An 18,771-nucleotide genomic window follows, 5' to 3' on the forward strand; every position below is an offset into this window, starting at 1 on the left:
CTGCACCCACAACACCAGCCTCAGCGGTCTGCCCTGCAGCGGCGGTTCACTCTGACCGCAATCCACGGGTGGCGTAGTCGGACATTTAAACATCAAAACCACATAAATAGTTCCGCCACTGGTTTGACCGCCCTGAGCCACGGAACCGGGTCGCCGCCACGGAGACTACAACCACCAGCATCCACCAAAAAGGGTCCGGCTCCGGGTGTCCCAAGGCCCAGGGGGTGCATCAGAACATTTTCATCACCTTTCACAATCACCAATGGGACAAGGCAGGGATGTCCTCTGTCCCCTCTCTTATACATCCTAGTGACGGAGCACCTGCTCTCATCAATTCGCCATAACCCCAATATTAGGTGGATTGAGGTGGGAGGCACCGAGTACAAGTGCTCTCTATTTGCTGATGATGTCCTAGTATATATCACTCAATCACATATATCCATCACTGCTGTTATGGCTGAAATAGATCACTTTGGTACATGGTCAAATTGTAAAATCAATGCAGCGAAGTCTGAGGCCCTCGATGTCTCCCTCCCCAAATCCATACAGGATTCCATTCAGTCCAACTTTCCCTTTGCCTGGCCCTCACAGGGTATCAAATACTTAGGAATTCCTATTCATAGAGACCTCTCCCATCTATGTTATCTTAATTTTGGGCCCTTTATTGAACAACTCCATACAGACCACGGTTGGCAAGTTAGAACTGTAAGATTCACTACGTGAACCACTGGTGTTTTGTGGAAAAGCACATGTACGCTGTGTTCCAAATTATTATGCAAAAAGTGTTTAGGAGTGATAAGGGAAGAATTTGTTTGTTTGTCAGTTAAACTCATTGATGGTGATGTGTGTCAGGGCTCTTTATATCACTGTAAGCAATTGCAGACACCTGTGCTAATTAGTTTGGCAGGTGTGTCCAATGAAAGGCAAGATTACTTAAGAAGGCTGTCCCACATTATTAAGCAGCCTACATTTTCTGCCAAAATGGGAAAGAAAAAGGATGTGTCGGCTGCTGAGAAGCAACAAATTGTGGAGTGTTTAGGTCAAGGCATGACTACAATCAACATTGTGCGATGATCAGGATGAAGTGTCTTGGCAATCAAGAAGTATGTAGCTGATTCACAGTACACACGTGTGTGTGCTGATAAGGGCAAATTGAGGACTCTTTCCTACAGGCAATTACGTCAGGTTAAAAGAGCAGCGGCAAAAAAGCCTTGTCATAGCAGTAGACAAGTTTTTGAAGCTGCTGGTGCCTCCAACGTCCCCCGAACAACAAGATGCAGGGTCCTTCAGAGGTTTGCAGCTGTGCATACGCCATCCTGTCGACCTCCTCTATCCACTTCACACAAGCAGAAACGGCTCCAGTGGGCCAAACATTAGATGAAGACTGATTTCAAAACTGTTTTGTTCACGGATGAGTGCCGTGCAACGCTCGATGGTCCAGATGGATGGAGTGGAGGATGGCTGGTTGATGGATACCCCACACAAACACGGCTACAGCGCCAACAAGGAGGAGGTGGAGTAATGTTTTGGGCTGGAATCATGGGGAGAGAGATTGTCGGCCCCTTTAGGATCCCTGAAGGGGTAAAGATGAACTCCATAATGTATGTGGAGTTTCTCAAACAGCACTTCCTGCCATGGTTCAAGAAGAAGAACCGTGTATTCCACAGCAAGATCATTTTTATGCATGATAATGCACCATCTCATGCTGCACATAAAACATCTGCATCTCTGGCTGATATGGGCATAAAAGGGGACAAACTTATGGTGTGTCCCCCATGCTCCCCTGACCTCTACCCCATTCAGAACCTCTGGAGCATCATCAAAAGGAGTGTCTATGATGGCGGGAGGCAGTTCACATCAAAGCAACAGCTCTGGGAGGGTATTCTGTCCTCATGCAAAACAATTGAAGCAGAAACCATCCAAAACCTGACAAATTCAATGGACGAGAGAGTTCAGAAGCTCCTTTCGAACAAGAGGTCCTATGTGCAAATGTAACATCACCTAGAATAAAGTTTTGAGTTGAAAACTGTTTGATTTCAGTTTCTAATAACCTGCTAATGCTTATAATTTCAAAAATGACCATTTTTTTGGTCTTTATTAAAATGAAAACTGCTACAAAGCCCAAATTATTTTCCAGCCAAGGTACAGATAAACATGATTAGTAATTTTAAATCTGGTGGAGCTTAGTATAGATGGCCTAATAGGATCAGTGCTGCACACTGCTACAAAGCCCAAACTATTTTCCAGCCAAGATACAGATAAACATGATTAGTAATTTTAAATCTGGTGGAGCTTATTATAGATGGCCTAATAGAATCAGTACTGCACACTGCTACAAAGCCCAAATTATTTTCCAGCCAAGATACAGATAAACATGATTAGTAATTTGAAAGCTTAAAACGGTTGGTGAGGTGATTTTAACCAATCATCAAGCTTTTACTCTCCCCAGGATGACACAGGGGTAGAAAAGTCGTTTCGGATCCATGATTTGTTCATCTTTATGAACGTGAGTCTGTCTACATTATCAGTGGAGAGCCGCGTGCGCTTATCTGTCAGCACACCACCAGCAGCGCTGAACACACGTTCAGACAGAACGCTGGCTGCGGGGCATGACAAGATCTCCAAGGCATAAGTGGCGAGCTCCGGACATTTATCCAGATTGGAAGCCCAAAAAGAGCAAGGGTCCAGTGACACAGTCATGGCTTCAATGTTTACTTGGAGATACTCCTGTACCATCGTCTCTAGGCGTTGACTATGTGTCAGACTTCTTGTCTCCTGTGGCCTTGCAAAGGATGGACTAAAAAAGTGGTGAAATGATTCCGCAAAATTGATGTTACCAGCAGATACTGTGGTTCTGTTATGGTTTGAGTGCTGAACACTCGACGGTCCCACGGTTGGCAAGTTGGAACTGTGAGATTCACTACGTGCACCACTGGTGTTTTGTGGAAAAGCACATGTAAGATTCTGCAACAGTCTCTGCTGATACTCCTGCATGCGTGCATCCCTTTCTATGGCAGGAATAATTTCTGCAAATGTACTTTTGTACCGGGGATCTAACAGTGTGGCAACCCAGTAGTCAGGATTATTTCTAATTCTCACAATTCGAGGGTCATGTTGCAGGTAGTGCAGCAAGAAGGCACTCATGTGTGTTGCGCATCCAGGAGCACCAAGTCCCTGTTGTGTTGGTGGCGAGGTAACAATCATGCTTCCTTCCTCTGTCCTCTCCCCCCAACCTCGCACAACAGAAATGTGATCAAGGTCTCCCTCATCTGATGAGTCTTCCATCAGTTCGTCCTCCACTTCTTCCTGGGCTCCTGCACCTTCCTCACTAGTTTGGCTGCTACCATGCGCCCTGGTAAAACCATCTCCCCCACCCTCACATGCCTGCCGCCTTGGTGCTGCCGACCGTCTGGACCTTGCAGATGTTAGCCCTTCCGCATACAACTCCTCCTCCTCTACTTCCTCCACCTCCTCTTGTGCCACCACCTGACTCCGAATTCTGTTTAACATGTGCTCCAGCATGTAAATCACCGGAATAGTCATGCTGATAATGGCATCGTCAGCACTAAACATCTTCGTCGCCATTTCAAAACTGTGCAGAAGGGTGCATAGGTCCCTGATCTGAGACCACTCCTCCAGCGTGATTTGCCCCACCTCTGGATCCCGTTGGCCCAGGCTATACGTCAGAACGTATTGCACCAGGGCTTGTCGGTGCTGCCACAGTCGCTGCAACATGTGCAGAGTTGAATTCCACCGGGTAGGCACATCGCATTTTAGCCGGTGAAGTGGCAGGCCCAACGACTTCTGTAGAGATGTAAGTCGCTGAGCTGCGGGATGCGAACGGCGGAAGTGAGCACACAGCGACAGTGCCCTCTGCAGAAGGCCATCTAGTCCGGGATAGTGGGCTAAAAATTGCTGGACAACCAGGTTCAACACGTGAGCCATACAAGGCACGTGTGTGACATTGCCCCGGCGAAGGGCCGCACCCAGGTTTGCAGCATTGTCGCACACGGCCTTCCCTGGTTTCAGGTCCAGTGGAGACAACCATTCATGAAATTGGTTCTCCAGAGCTGACCACAACTCCTCAGCTGTGTGACTCACATTTCCCAGACATTTCAAAGTAAAAACCGCCTGATGACGTTGAGCCCTACTGCCAGCATAGTAAGGAGGTGTGCAGGATCCCTTCTGCGCAGTTAGAAAGCTTGTGGCATGACCAGACAGGCTTTGGGTGCAGGTGGAGGACCGAGAGGAGGTTGAGGAGGCAGAAGCAGTGGAGGAACTTTGAGATAAAGAGGATTGACGCACAACTCGTGGGGACGGCAAGACTTGGACAGCAGCCCCTTGTCCTGCTGTCACCATAGTTACCCAGTGCCCAGTCAGCGACATGTAACGCCCCTGTCCATGCCTACTCGTCCAAGTGTCTGTGGTGAAATGCACCCTGTCACACACAGAGTTTCTCAAAGAAGCGGTGATGTTGTGTGCGACATGCTGGTGGAGCGCAGGCACACCTTTCTTTGCATCTGGTACTGGGGCACTGCGACGGACATAAGGTCTCGAAAATCCTCTGTGTCCACCAGGCGGATAGGCAGCATTTCTGTAGCCAAGAGCTTGTAGATGGTGAAATTCAACCTCTTAGCTTTCTCATGGCTAGGAGGAAATGGTCTTTTACTTGTCCATATCTGAGGGACCGAGGGCTGGCTATTGTGCTTAGACGGGGTTGATAAGGGTGTCCCCGGCAAACTGCCGGTCTGTGAGGAAGATGCAGGCGGACATGTTAGGTTGCCTTGATCCAAAGGTGGTGCTATCAATGTCGGACAGCGCTCAACACCAGCTGGTGTTACCACCTCCAAAGAAAATGATGACCTGCCAATCACGCTGGCTGTTGCGGGTAAAGAGGTAGCAGGTCTGCGCCCCAAAACAGGTGTGACTGCTGTCCCCCCAGTCACACAGGATGAAGAGGCCGCGGAGGTCAGTATAGATGGACTAATAGAACAAGTCCCACACACTGCTAGAAGGCCAAATATTTTTTCAGAGCTAGATGCAGAAAAAAATTATATTCAGTTTGCAACCTGATGGAGGTCAGTATAGATGGACTAATAGAACAAGTCCCACACACTGCTAGAAGGCCAAATATTTTTTCAGAGGTAGATGCAGATAAAAATTATTTTTAATTTGCAACCTGATGGAGGTCAGTATAGATGGACTAATAGAGAAAGTCCCACACACTGCTAGAAGGCCAAATATTTTTTCAGAGCTAGATGCAGACAAAAAATTATTTTGAATTTGCAACGTGATGGAGGTCAGTATAGATGGACTAATAGAACAAGTCCCACACACTGCTAGAAGGCCAAATATTTTTTCAGAGCTAGATGCAGAGAAAAATTATATTCAATTTGCAACCTGATGGAGGTCAGTATAGATGGACTAATAGATCAAGTCCCACACACTGCTGGAAGCCCAAATATTTTTCAGAGCTAGATGCAGAAAAAAATTATATTCAGTTTGCAACCTGATGGAGGTCAGTATAGATGGACTAACAGAGAAAGTCCCACACACTGCTAGAAGGCCAAATATTTTTTCAGAGCTAGATGCAGACAAAAAATTATTTTGAATTTGCAACGTGATGGAGGTCAGTATAGATGGACTAATAGAACAAGTCCCACACACTGCTAGAAGGCCAAATTTTTTTTCAGAGCTAGATGCAGAAAAAAATTATATTCAGTTTGCAACCTGATGGAGGTCAGTATAGATGGACTAATAGAACAAGTCCCACACACTGCTAGAAGGCCAAATATTTTTTCAGAGCTAGATGCAGAAAAAAATTATATTCAGTTTGCAACCTGATGGAGGTCAGTATAGATGGACTAATAGAACAAGTCCCACACACTGCTAGAAGCCCAAATATTTTTTCAGAGCTAGATGCAGAAAAAAATTATATTCAGTTTGCAACCTGATGGAGGTCAGTATAGATGGACTAATAGAACAAGTCCCACACACTGCTAGAAGGCCAAATATTTTTTCAGAGCTAGATGCAGAAAAAAATTATATTCAGTTTGCAACCTGATGGAGGTCAGTATAGATGGACTAATAGAACAAGTCCCACACACTGCTAGAAGCCCAAATATTTTTTCAGAGCTAGATGCAGAAAAAAATTATATTCAGTTTGCAACGTGATGGAGGTCAGTATAGATGGACTAATAGAACAAGTCCCACACACTGCTAGAAGGCCAAATATTTTTTCAGAGCTAGATGCAGAAAAAAATGATATTCAATTTGCAACCTGATGGAGGTCAGTATAGATGGACTAATAGAATGATGCTATGCCCAAAAGATTTTACTTCACTAGGTGCAGTAAAAAAATTGGTATTCTATACACAGGTGGTATATCTTGCAACACAGATAGGCTACTCCACTGACTAACACACTCTGCAATAGGCCAAAAAGGATTAGCTTTGCTAGATTCAGCCAAATGCTGTGAAAAAAACTTGCACAGCACTGGCACAGACCTGCCTGGCAAAAACTGATAGGAACTGATGTAACTTAGTCCTGAAAAGGACTGCAATTACAATTAGTCTTTACTCCCAACCTATCTATTTAAGAGCACAGACCTGCCTGATAAAAGTCGTAGGAAATGCTGTAACCTAGTCCTTAAAAGGACTGCAATCACAACTCTTCCCTACTCCCAAGCTATCTGTAGATTTGTGCGAAAATTGGCTTGAAATTAACAAGGTATAGCGCACACAGCAACAGCGGTGCCGTCTAACACGCAGCTGCAGCAGTGAGAAAATGGTGGCGACGGGGAAAATGGCTTGGTCTTATAGGGCAAGGACATGTCACATACACTGCCAATGACACATGACCTTGCTTGTGTGAAAAAAGCACTTTGCTCCGTGTGTGCGCTGCTGATAGGCTGACAGACTGCACCTCCCCACTGTAAATGCGGGAAAGAGAAAAAAAAAATGGAGATCTTCATTATTCCTGCAGAGATCCATCCCCTGCCCCTCCCCCCACCCCGCTGTACACTCAAACTGCGTATTAACATTAATTTTCAGCATTACTGAGAAAAAATCCAGTTATGATTTTGGTGCACGAACAGTTATCGAACATAACCTCGAACAGCCGAATTTTTCTCAAATCGTTCGTGTTCGCCGAACGGCTCGAACACCGCCCAAAACAGCTCGAATTTGAGATTGGCAAACAGTTAGAGTCGAACAACGCTCATCTCTATTCCTGATTCTTCCTTGAGTGATTTCATGTATGCTAGACATTTTGAGGGTAAAATATTTACAAAACGTGCAACTTTTTGTGCTGAAAAGTGGCAAGAAGTTTGAAGAAAAGTGAAGTCGATCTTTTTACCTTCTGAAAAATTAATGAACCGTATGCGGCCATTTTGAAGAATTTGGTGAAAAAAATGGCAACAAATATAACAAGACAAAATAGAAAAGGAACTTAAAAAACAGCAAGTGATGAATCGGGGGCCTGAGTTTCCTGCTTCCTCCCACCACTTATAGAGAAAATTCTGTTTCCACCCAGTAGTCATTTAGATAACCTGTGAATACTGGGACCTCAAGGAAACTTAAAGCGGATATGTGAATAGATATCACAATGCAAACTGCATATGTTATTGAATAGATTTTTTAGACCTAATGAGACTGGTGTGTTAACGGTTGAAATTTCATATCACAATGGTTGTTTAATGGTTGATGATAGGTTAACTTACTTTCCGCCCACCTAGCCTGATTGACAGCTCCTCAGTGGCCCTCCTTCCTGTTGCTGCTGAGATCTCACACTGCTCAGTACAAGCTGAAGCTGCCAGTCACGTTGGGTGGATGCATCTTGATTATAATTGAACTCATTTCCCTCTTACAGCTCTGGCAACCAGTGGTTCGGTTCTGTCCACTCAAATAAATAAATTTGCACATCTCTAAGGGTACGAATTTTCCTGCTGCAACTCCTTAATATATGCACATACAGCGGAGGAAATAACTATTGAACGTATCACCAATTTTCTAAGTAAATATACAGTACAGACCAAAAGTTTGGACACACTTCATTTAAAGATTTTTCTGTATTTTCATGACTATAAAAATTTGCACATTCACATGACCTGGCCTCCACAGTCACCAGACCTGAACCCAATCCAGAAGGTTTGGGGTGAGCTGGACCGCAGAGTGAAGGCAAAAGGGCCAACAAGTGCTAAACATCTCTGGGAACTCCTTCAAGATTGTTGGAAGACCATTTCCGGTGACTACCTCTTGAAGCTCATCAAGAGAATGCCAAGAGTGTGCAAAGCAGTCATCAAAGCAAAAGGTGGCTACTTTGAAGAACCTAGAATATAAGACATATTTTCAGTTGTTTCACACTTTTGTGTTAAGTATATAATTCCACATGTGTTAATTCATAGTTTTGATGCCTTCAGTGTGAATGTACAATTTTCAAAGTCATGAAAATACAGAAAATTCTTTAAATCAGCACAAAAAGTTGCACGTTTTGTAAATATTTTACCCTCAAAAAGTCTAGCATACATGAAATCACTCAAGGAAGAATCAGGAATACATATCTGCAAAACTTTTCTTACTTTTCAGAAAGTTGCAAATGACAAATCAAGTGAAAAAATCTGGAAAGGCAAAACTTCACCGGCAACGGAGAACATAAAAATACAACAGAAGAACAAGTAAAACAGCGACATTAAAAAAGGTTTGAATGAAAACATTAAACCTAAGAGAAAAATAGAAGCACAAAAATGAGCAAATACCCTACAGCAAGTAAATCAGTGACTGGTAACAGTGCATGTAAACAACACTGGGGATTTAGGTAATGTTATTTAACTAAATCGTTTGACACATTATTAAAGTTTTAGGCTAAATGCCCACGATGCAGAAATGCTGCAGATTTTTTCTTCATCTCCCTGGCAGGAAAAACGCATGCGGATTGTACATGCATTTTTCCTGCCAGGTAGAAGGGTTTGACAAGCATTTTTGCATGCATTTCCGCATGCGGGTTGACAAGCGCTTTCCAAGCGATTTTAGCATCACTTGGAAACGTGCTTGACAACTTGGTCACACTATATAAATCCATGCAACTGGCAACCGGCATGGATTCATATAGTGTGACCAAGTTAATAGTTAAAGAAAAGAATAAAAATGGTAAAAAAAAAAAAAAACACAATATACTCACCTTCCGATGGCACCCGGTCTTCTCGCCGGTGCCTCTGGTCTCTTGCACGGCTCACGCTGGTGTAAAATGACCTTCCATGACGTCATTTAGTCACGTGAAAGGTCACGCGTCCGCCGACGTCAGCGGTTGCGTGATCTGTCACATAACTAAATGACGCCATGGAAGGTCCTTTTACACCATCGCGAGCCGCCGGGGAGCCAGGACTAATCGTACAGGAGACCGGGGGACATCGGAAGCTGAGTATAATGTATAATTTTTATTTTAAATTCTTTTTGTTACAAGTACTATGGTACCCGGGTCTGGAGGAGTCTCCTCTTCTCCAGACCCGGGTACCATCCGCACATTGAATCGCTTCATATCCGCATGTGCACATATAGTCATGTGGATATTAAGCGATTCCATGCGGCAATTACGCTGCGTGTCCACAAAAATAATGGACATGCTGTGTATTTTTCCGCAATGCTAGTCCGCAGCGGAAATTTCTGCAGCATGTGCACAGCACATGCGGATTATCATTGGGGATCATGGGGCACATATTACCAAGCGTTTTTTAAGCGTTTTCGCTGTGGAAATTCCGAGGCAAAAACGCTTGAAAAACGCACAGTGGGCACACAGCCTTAATGCTAGAGACTGCATTGAAATTTTAATAGTAGGCGTGTACGCCCTAAAATGATGGACGTCAAAGCGTACACTGACTGTCGGCACCATTATAGTTCATGGCCCCGTCGGGTCACTGAATGTGGGTAAGAACGCAATGTGAAAGGAGCCTAAGGCAGTTTCTCTGAAATCCCCCGCAGTCCGCAGATGCCCCTCTGAGTATATGGAGGGACAGAACGTCTTCTGCTTCTCACACCTGTTATTACAAGTCCGCGCTCGGGTTTATGACTCTTCTTATCTTCATCAGGGAATATTATTTCTGTGTCCGCTCTGCAGGTTAATTAGTGATTAAGGGATTCCACAGCGGAGATGATCTGGACCTTTCCATTCTCCCAGTGTTTCCCATTACTAAAGATTAGGAAAAATAAATCATAAAAAATCATAAAAAATACACAAAGTCATTGAAGCCTGAATATCAGGTAATGAACTTTCCAGGAAAGGCCAGAAACAAGTGTGACCCTTATATAATGTGTCCTGGAGTCGGGGTCACAGCCCAGTCCAGCAGCAGAACCGCAGCAGAGCACATCCAGGAGAACAATGGCCGCACCAGCCGTGGTAAGAGCAGCGGCCCCTCTCTGATCACCACATCTGGGGTCTATTAATGTTACATTGTTATTTACTAACGGAACAAACGCTACAATGAATCCAGAGTGTTATATATAATACACTGTGTGCAGAATTTTTAGGTAAATGAGTATTTTGATCACTTCGATACTTTTTATACATGGTGTCCTACTCCAAGCTGCATAGGCTTGAGAGCCAACTACCAATTAAGTACGGTAAATCTGGTGATGTGCATCTCTGTAATGAGGAGGGGTGTTGACTAATGACATCAACACCCTATATAAGGTGGGCTTAATTATTAGGCAACTTCCTTTCCTTTGGCAAAATGGGTCAGAAGAGAGATTTGACGGGCTCTGAAAAGTCCAAAATTGTGAGATGTCTTGCAGAGGGATGCAGCAGTCTTGAAATTTCCAAACTTTTGAAGCGTGATCACCGAACAATCAAGCGTTTCATGGCAAATAGCCAACAGGGTCGCAAGAAATGTGTTGGCCAAAAAAGCGCAAAATAACTGCCCATGAATTGAGGAAAATCAAGCGTGAAGCTGCCAAGATGCCATTCGCCACCAGTTTTGCCATATTTCAGAGCTGCAACGTTACTAGAGTATCACAAAGCACAAGGTGTGCGATACTCAGGGACATGGCCAAGGTAAGGAAGGCTGAAAAACCACCACCTTTGAACAAGAAACATAAGATAAAGCGTCAAGAATGGGCCAAGAAATATCTTAAGACTGATTTTTCAAAGGTTTTATGGACAGATGAAATGAGAGTGACTCTTGATGGGCCAGATGGATGGGCCAGAGGCTGGATCAGTAAAGGGCAGAGAGCTCCACTCCGACTCAGACGCCAGCAAGGTGGAGGTGGGGTACTGGTATGGGCTGGTATCATCAAAGATGAACTTGTGGGACCTTTTCGGGTTGAGGATGGAGTGAAGTTCAACTCCCAGACCTACTGCCAGTTTCTGGAAGACAACTTCAAGCAGTGGTACAGGAAGAAGTTGGTATCGTTCAAGAAAAACATGATTTTCATGCAGGACAATGCTCCATCACATGCATGTGACGTGCCCCCTAGGCCGCGTGGGGAACCCGGAACCGGGCCTTTTGTGGGATGCTGTGGGTTGTAGTCACCGTGGCGGCGACCCGGTCCCTTGGCTCAGGGTGGTCAAACCAGTGGCAGTCTATTTATGGGGTTTTTATGGTTTAATGTCCGACTACGCCACCCGTGGATTGCGGTCAGGATGAACCGTCGCTACAGGGCAGACCGCTGAGGCTGGTGTTGTGGGTGCAGCAGAGTGTAGTACAACACCCCACGGGAGGAGTATAGCCTCAGGGTAATGTAGAGTGATGATGGTGGTTGTGGTGCGGGGCGTCCCAGTACTAGTAGTGCTGACGCGGTGAGAAAGCACAGAGACAAGGTGTTGCAGTTCAGGTTCTTTACTCACAGTTCTCATCCAGGTCACTTGTGCACAGATAGGACTGCCCGAGCCGTGCTGCGTCCACCAGACAGGGGGGCTCGATCAACCCCCAGGCAATTCCGGAGTGTGGCACAGGACTCCCTTCTATCTTTTCGTCAGCCGTGCCCCACCAGTGACACTACTTCTGTCCAGCTGCCTCGGGTCTTCTCCTGGGAGGACTGGGTGTCCACTTCCCTGACCCTATGTGGTGTGCCTTCCTAGTAGGTGTAGTGAGGGGTTGCACCAGTAAATGATCACGACCACCGGTTCTTGGTTAAGGATTAGTCACCTCCACCAACTTGGGATCCGGTACCCTGTTCTGCCAACCCGTCACCCGTAATCTCCTGGGTCCTTAGGGTTCCTTCTGCTTTAGTGTCTCTGGGCCCTTCTACACTTTGGGTACTTCTCTTTCTTTGCTGTTCCTTTCTGTTGACTCTGGTCTTCCTCCTAGGCCTGCCTCGTGGAGCTGGGCCCAGACTGCGCCACAGCTCCCTGTCAGCCCTCTCTGGCTGAACTCCTTCTCTCACTTCTCCTCCTGACTGAACTGACTGACCCAGAACTAAGATGGTGCCCACCTTATATACCCTCCCCTAGTGTGTGAGCTCAGGTGGCAAGCAACCAATGAGCTCCTACCTATGCCCAGAAACTGTCTCCTCCTGCTCCTACATCACTGGGTTTTCCTCTCCCCTCCCCACTCCAGCCAGGGACATGATCTGTCGTGCCTGCATTACTGTACTAATGGGAGCACCGTTGAGCTGTCCCCCGGAAATGGGGTGTGTGATGCATGCAGCTAACTGAGTCCCGGTCCACACACCATCCTTACCCAGGAGTGGGATATCACACCTCTGGTTGAGGTGCAATACCTCTGTAGCGACCGAACCCACGAGGCGCTACACATCCAACTACTCCACAGCGTGGCTGGCCAGTAAAGGTCTAAAAGAAGAAAAAATAATGACATGCCCCCACTGTTCACCTGATCTGAACCCCATAGAGAACCTGTGGTCCATCATAAAATGTGAGATCTACAGGGAGGGAAAGCAGTACACCTCTCAGAACAGTGTCTAGGGGCTGTGGTGGCTGCTGCACGCAATGTTGATCGAAAACAGATCAAGCAACTGACAGAATCTATGGATGGAAGGCTGTTGAGTGTCATCATAAAGAAAGCTGGCTATATTGATCACTAATTTTTTTGTTTTTTGTTTTTGCATGTCAGAAATGTTTATTTCTAAATTTTGTGCACTGATATTGGTTTACCTGGTGAAAATAAACAAGTGAGATGGGATTATATTTGGTTTTTATTAAGTTGCCTAATAATTCTGCACAGTAATAGTTACCTGCCCAAACAGATATCCTTCTAACATAGCCAAATCTAAAAAACCCCACTCCAACTTCCAAAAATATTAAGCTTGGATATTTATGAGTCTTTTGGGTTGATTGAGAATATAGTTGTTGATCAATAATAAAAATAATCCTCTAAAATACAACTTGCCTAATAATTCTGCACACAGTGTATACTGTAATATTACAGGACAGTGAGGTTTCTCCAATGTTCAAGAGGGAATGTTGTTATAAAGGGTTTGTCTAATTGTGAGACGCATATTACTGCTTAAATATATTGTATTACTTATCATTACAACCAGTATAATACTCCAGAGCTGTAATCATAATTCTCTCCGATTAGTAATGTAATGTATGCACACAGTGATTCCACCAGCAGCATACTGGGTGCAGCTTGATCAGCTGCTAGTCAGTGTGGTGATTGCGGGTGTGGTGGCTGCAGATCCTGCTGTGAGCTCCTGATCTCAGAGAAACCAACACCTCTCCACCTGGGGACCTGCTTTCTCTCTTACCTAGGGAGGGAGCGAGTTTCTGGGATGAGTGAAGGAGCCAAGCCCCAGGCTTCTGGTTCCCGAACCAGGCCGACGGGGGGCAGAAGAAACCAGCAACCGGCCTGCACATCAGAGGACTCGGGGGTGAGACGCTCCACCAGGAGTCGCAGCAATGTGGCTCCTACTCCCCCCGGGATTGTGGAGACCCCTAGAAGCCGCAAGGCTTCCAGCATGGAGGAAAAGCCAGACAGCGGCGTGCGTGATGGCGCTCCTTCCGGAGGAAAGCTGAGTGCTCACGGAGGTGAGGCCGACCTCCCTGAGGGGGGTTGGGCGCTGCAGGGACCCCGGGAGTCTGTGTCCACCTATGCTTCCCGGGTCATGATCCACCTCCGTGAGTATGAAGATGCCAGTAAGCTTGTCAGGAGACTTCGGGAGGAGCTTCGCTGCACAAGCGCAAAAGCTGCAGGGGCCTCCAAACCAAGGAAGGCCAAGCTCCAAGCCGAGGAAAAGCGACTGACCAGTGAAATTCATCTCCTGGAACTTAGGAAAGCCACCATCAGGGAGCAGAGTGGTCCATTCAAGGAAAAGCTAATAAATGAAGACCGCTACAGAGATATGGCTGATACCAGAGAGCAAAGGCAGATGGGGCTGCAGCCTGAGAGCCAGGTGGATGATGAGAGTGATGATGACCAGCAGGAAGCCCCACCTGGCAGCCTGCAAAATCACCCGCAGGCCACGTGCAGCGAGCTCTCTGCAGGACAGGCGACAGTGACAGCCGGTCGCAGTTCTGCCGGCTCTGGGAAGGACAGTGACAGCAGCGGCCAGGGAGGGGCGCTAATGGCAGAGATTAATCTCCTGGAGTCCCCAGTGTGCCTCCAAAACCTCCATCTTGGTGACGATCTACCAGAAGAGGCACCTGGGGGCCACAAAAAGGCAAAGAAGACCAAGCCAAAGCTGCAGGAAGCGGTAAGCTTTGTCTATGCCCCCCTCCCTGTACCCCCTAAGTCGGCGGCAGGCTCAGCTCGCTGTATAAGCCCCGTTGCCCAGCCCAGCCCGGGTTCTGTTGTGGATCCGGTGCAAAGGCGCGGGGAGATTACAGAGCGTGGTAGTGAGGCACAGAGCTCCGTCTCTGCTTGTAGTAGCGGGGACGCAGCAGGAGGTGCATCAGCCGAGAGGCTGGACAGTGAGGGCGGCCCGGCGACGGGCGTTCAGTCAGGCCACGATGCTGTGGTGCGCTCCTCAGTGGGAGGGGGGAGCAGCCCGGTGTCGGGGCTGCTCCGGTAGCCTCGGCACCTCTGAATGCTGTTGCCGCTGATCACTTAGTTGAGAAGCGGCGGCTGTTATGTTCTGCTACCAGAGCTAAGGAAAGAGAGGAGATCTGTCCCTACTATAGGACTCAGCTGAATCCCTACGATGTAACAGGGAACCTGATCCTGCGATCAGACCTGCTAAAGTCCTAATCTAGTCTGTACGAAGACCTATAGATGTGGGGAGGGAATCCCTACAAGTACTAAGGACTGGGAGGAATATGGGACACCTCCTAACAGAAATAGTAGCAGAAAGACGAACAAACAAAATAGATTGAACATAGAGGTCCGTAGACCAAGCAAACTAACAGAGTTAGATACAGAGCACAGGCTAGCTAGAAAGTAGAAATACAATGAAGTCCAGCAAAGCCAGAAGGGCGGAGCAGGATTAAATAGGCCAACAAGGTCATGTGACCAGCAAAGGAAAAAAAACCTAACAGCAAGGTTCTAACAGTACCCCCCCTTCTAAGAGGATCCTCCGGATCCCCTAGGACCAGGCTTATCAGGAAATCTCCTGTGAAACGCTCTGATAAGTCTGGACGCGGAAACATCATCTGACCTCACCCAAGAGTTATCCTCGGGTCCGAAACCTTTCCAGGCCACAAGATACTGCAAACTACCTCTATACCGTCTAGAGTCAAGGATGCGAGAAATTTCATATTCCCCGTCCTCCACCACCGGAGGAACAGAGGCAGAGGCGTCACCATCCGACACAACAGCTTTTTTTTAACAGAGAGACATGAAAGACCGGATTAATTCTCCAGGAGGTAGGAACCTCCAACCTAACAGCAGATTGGTTGACAACCTGAAGCACCTTAAAGGGCCCTACAAACTTGGGACCCAATTTCTTAGAAGGAATCCTCAACCGCAGATTCCTAGAGGACAACCAAACCATGTCACCAACAGCGAACAAAACCTCCTGTCGTTTCCTATCAAGTAGTCTTTAGATTTTCTGTTGGCCTCCTGAAGATTACCACGCACATCCGTCCAAACTCTTTCCAAATCACCGGAAAAATTCTCCTCCTCAGGCACGGCAGATCCCAACTTGGAGAACGACCCAAACGACGGATGTCTCCCAGAACAACAAAAAAAAGGCGAACAACCAGCAGAAGAAGATGTATGATTGTTCAGAGCAAATTCGGCAAGTGGCAGAAACTCAGACCACCCCTCTTGATTGTCTGCCACAAAACAACGCAAGAACTGCTCAACATCCTGGTTTTTCCTTTCTGTCTGGCCATTAGATTCAGGATGATATCCGGACGAAAACGACAAATGAATTCCCAACCTGTCACAAAAGGCACGCCAAAAACGAGCCACGAACTGAGGACCTCTATCAGAAACAATGTCAGTAGGAACGCCATGAAGTCTGACAATTTCCTTGACAAAGGCCTTAGCGAGAGTTTTAGCGCAGGGCAGTTTGACGAAGGGAACCAAGTGACACATCTTGCTAAAACGGTCCACGACCACCCAGATGACAGTAAAACCCTCAGAGGGGGGAAGGTCAGTTATAAAGTCCATAGCCAAATGTGTCCAAGGAGCACTGGGGACCTCCAAAGGACAAAGCAACCCCGCAGCAGGAGTATGTGAGGACTTAGATCTAGCACATATAGTACATTGGCGCACCCACTTAATGACTTCCTTCTGCCATCCAGGCCACCAAAAACTGCGACCCACCAGTCTCTTGGTCTCAGAGATTCCGGGATGACCTGCCAACCGAGATTCGTGACACTCAACAAACAAATCTCTCCTAAAGGTCCCAGGCACAAACAACCTCCCATGAGGAGTGTTAGATGGGGCATTCTCCTGAGCTTTAAGAATCTCATCTTCCAAAACGGAGTCTAAAGCAGCTATCACAACACCTTCTTGAAAAATGTTTTCCTCTTTCTCAGCACCGACTATGGGAGAAAAACTGCGAGACAAGGCATCCGCCTTAACATTCTTAGTACCAGGGATGTAAGTAACGGAGAAATTAAACCGCGAGAAAAACAGTGCCCACCTAGCCTGACGGGCATTCAGGCGCTTGGCAGCGTCAAGATATATCAGATTTTTATGATCCGTAAGAACCTGAACGGGAAATTCCGCACCTTCCAAGAAGTGGCGCCAGTGTTCAAATGCGAGTTTAATAGCCAATAATTCCCGATTACCAATATCGTAATTCAATTCAGTCTCCGAAAATTTTTTTGAAAAAAAAGCACAGGGATGTAATCCATCCCCGTTATCCTGAGACAATACTGCGCCAACCCCCACAGAGGAAGCATCAACCTCAACCAAAAACGGCCTAGTAACATCAGGCTGCATAAGGATGGGAGCAGAGGTGAACCTCTCCTTGAGATACACAAAAGCTTCAATGGCCTCAGAAGACCACTGAACCGCATCAGCACCTTTCCTGGTGAGATCAGTCAGAGGTTTGACAATACTAGAAAATTTTTTTATGAATTTTCTATAGTAATTGGCGAAACCCAAAAACCTCTGTATCGATTTCAAACCAATAGGCCTAGGCCATTCCTGCACAGCCTGAACCTTAACCGGATCCATCTCAAAACCTTTGCTGGAGATAATGTAGCCCAAAAAACTAATTCTCTGTACAGCGAACTCACATTTCTCCAGCTTAGCAAAAAGCGAATTGTCCATTAATAACTGTAATACCTCACGCACGCTCCGCCAATGAGACTCCAGATCTGGCGAATAAATCAAAATGTCATCCAAATACACAACCACATTTTTACCGATCAAAGGTCTAAGGATGTCATTAATCAGATTCTGAAAAAATGCAGGAGCATTAGTAAGACCAAAAGGCATAACCAGATTCTCAAAATGACCCACAGGAGTGTTAAAAGCAGTCTTCCATTCATCACCCTCCTTCATGCGCAACAGATTGTATGCCCCCTTAAGGTCAATTTTAGAGAACCACTTGGCCCCCAATAACTGGTTAAACAGATCAGGAATCAATGGCAGTGGGTAAGGATTGCGTACCGTAATTTTGTTAATCTCACGAAAATCCAGACAAGGACGTAAACCGCCGTCCTTTTTTTTTTACAAAAAAAAATCCAACCGCCACAGGAGACTTAGAGGGCCTAATGTGACCGGCGGCCAAACTTGTCTGTATGTATTCCTCCAAAGCCTTCCTCTCAGGAATAGTAAGGTTAAATAAACGACTTTTAGGAAGAGTCGCTCCAGGGACAAATTCAATAGAACAATCATAGTCTCTATGGGGAGGCAAAACCTGCGATTCCTTCTCAGAAAAAACTCTCCAAAAATCCTGAATAGGAACAGGCAATTCTCCCCTATCCAAAGCTGCAATACGCCCGTTACAACACTTGTCATAACATTTATGGCTCCAGGATTTAATTTCACTGGTAGACCAATCCAATACAGGATTGTGAAATTTTAACCAGGGCAAACCCAATATTACTGGAGAAGGCAAGTTATTCAACACTACCAAATCCAATTTCTCATGGTGAACACCATTAATAGTGAGAGGAAATTCACTGACCTTGAGAGTAATATTCTTCAAAGGGGAGCCATCCACAGAAACCACAGCAATGGGGGATGATAAAGGTTCAGGTTTTAAATTGAGTTTTTCCACGAATCCCCCATCAATTACATTCAGTGTAGACCCGCAATCAACAAACACCCGAAATTCCATCAATTTTTCCTGAGCAATCGTGGAAGCAGCTAAAAATATACCCTTGGAATTTAAACAGGCAATACGGGCGTGACTGACCATTTTTTTTTCTTTCTTCATACGAAGCTCACAGCCTTTAATCAAATGACCAGATTTTCCGCAA

General features: G+C 46.1%; 1 pseudogene; it reads right to left on the bottom strand.

Moving 5' to 3' along the window:
* Positions 1-8,581: 8,581 nt before the first annotated feature.
* LOC141213692 (uncharacterized) overlaps positions 8,582-18,771 on the bottom strand; it is a 54,112-nt pseudogene continuing 43,922 nt past the window's right edge.

Source organism: Phyllobates terribilis, unplaced genomic scaffold, assembly GCF_046119375.1.
Source record: "Phyllobates terribilis strain yellow unplaced genomic scaffold, ASM4611937v1 Scaffold_208__1_contigs__length_3488620, whole genome shotgun sequence".
Classification (NCBI taxonomy): Eukaryota; Metazoa; Chordata; class Amphibia; order Anura; family Dendrobatidae; genus Phyllobates; species Phyllobates terribilis.